This window comes from Brachyhypopomus gauderio, chromosome 2, assembly GCF_052324685.1.
Source record: "Brachyhypopomus gauderio isolate BG-103 chromosome 2, BGAUD_0.2, whole genome shotgun sequence".
In the NCBI taxonomy this organism is placed as follows: Eukaryota; Metazoa; Chordata; class Actinopteri; order Gymnotiformes; family Hypopomidae; genus Brachyhypopomus; species Brachyhypopomus gauderio.
In genome coordinates this window covers 46,843,870-46,845,824 of record NC_135212.1, presented here as the reverse complement: position 1 = coordinate 46,845,824, position 1,955 = coordinate 46,843,870, and positions in this window count along the sequence as shown.

The window sequence follows — 1,955 nt, the reverse complement described above, 5'->3', positions numbered from 1 at the left end:
GGAGGAGGATAGAAGGGAGGAGTGAGGGTAATGATAGTGATGAATATTCACATAGCAGCGATGGCATTTGGGTCTAAGGGGAGCTTTTTCTCTCTCTTACTCTCTTTCTTTCTCTCTCTCTCTTTCTCTATCTATCTGTGCCAGTCTGTCTGTTTTGGTCTCTTTCCCTTTAAACTGTACCACAGAAAAAGCCAGTGCAACAGTAAATTTACCTTCAAGCATTACATTTCAAGCTTTATATGTAGATTTTAAAGCATTATTGCATTTAAGACATTGCGTAATGTGTTAGCATAAGCGTTTGTGTGTGTGTGTGTGTGTGTGTGTTGCTCACCCTGCACAGAGGTACTTAAGAATGCGTGATCCATCTCTTTCCAGGTTGCTGAACTTCGACGACCTCCTCTGAGCACACGCTCTAAAACTTTTCACTGTCTCTTTCCTGGACGCCTGCCGAAGTTTCTGTGCCAGCTCTTGCAGTTGCCATGGCATGCAGTGTGTGTGTATGTGTGTGTGTGTGTGTGTGTGTGTGTGTTTGAGAGAAATAAGTGGTCATGGTGGTCACTTAGCAAGAGACGCCACATCCGGATGGCCAGGAGGCGGAGGGCAAATATTTAGTCCTGCCACTCCAGCAGGAGAAGCAGAGATGCCACAACATGGTTCTCTGCCCCGTGGTTCTGACGAAGACGTGACCACGGCCCGGTGCAGACCCGCTCTGCCCCCTCCCTCCCCCAACCGGATCCCCTCCCTCCATATTCAGGGTCACGGATCTCATCTCTGGACTAATATCTCAAGCGCCCCACAGATGGGGAATTAGATTGGAGGGCTGCCTCGATATCGTGCGACGGGTGGGTGGTTAGATGGAGCGGAGAGCGGAGGGGGGTGGAGGTGGTGGGTGCAGGCAGGCTGGAGCTGATGGACGAGCCGAAGACAAAGTGGAAAGGGAGGAGCGGAGAGGAGAGAGCCGGCGGTGGTGTGGTTGACTCGGGCGTTCGGGATCAGTCCGTGTTCCCGCTTCACGTTAAACGTGTCCGTGTGACTCTCCCTGGCGCTCACGAATATTGCCTCACGTATGTAGTGCCCTACTGCAGAGATGGAGTGTGTGTGTGTGTGTGTGTGTGTGTGTGTGTGTGCTGCTTTCAGAGCATGGGGCTTGCCGTTGGCCAGAGCTTACAGCTGCCGTGGCTGTGCCTTACCTCGGCGAGGCAGGTTTTCTGTGCATTGTTTCTGAGCGGGGGAATGTGCTAGAAAATGCCACGTGTGGCAGGAAGCAACGCGGGGCCTAATTAGCTTATTAGCGTGACAGCACTCGGACATCGTGGTTCGGCAGCGCATGAAAGGTGATTAGGTGTTGATGTCGGGTGTCATCGAGGAAAGTTCATGTCTTTGGAAAACTGCGATGGCCACCTCGGGAACGGAAGTGTGAAATGTAAAGTTCTTGGCAGATGGCAAGAGTGCGAATAATTCTTGGCTTTTTTTTTTTGTATTTGTGTACCAAGAGTAGTGAAACTACATCGTACTTTCAGTTGTCTTTAAAAATAAAGCTAAACTATAAATGTGAAGGACACAATGGTCTCCATGTTGGACTGGTGATTGTCCTTTGTGCCAGATGTTGGAGAGAGCCTCATACTGAGAGGAAAGGTAGCAAATTGATGCTCGAGTTCCTGTTATTGCTTTATAAGCACTCAAAAGTACTTTACAAGCAGATGCTGTTATAGGGTTCTGATGAAGTTAAGGTGGGTTTTAAACTGACTCACTGAGAGGTTCACTACCACATTTTTCATCACAAACATGACACACTCACTCAGAAATACATGTACATATAAAACATACATATAAACATGCATGTGCACACACACCCACACTGAGATGCCCATGTGCAGTGACGCACACAAGCTTAAATAATCGCTAGTACTTTACTTTTCTCTTTTTCTCCTCCCCACCTTTCCCTTTTTCTCATT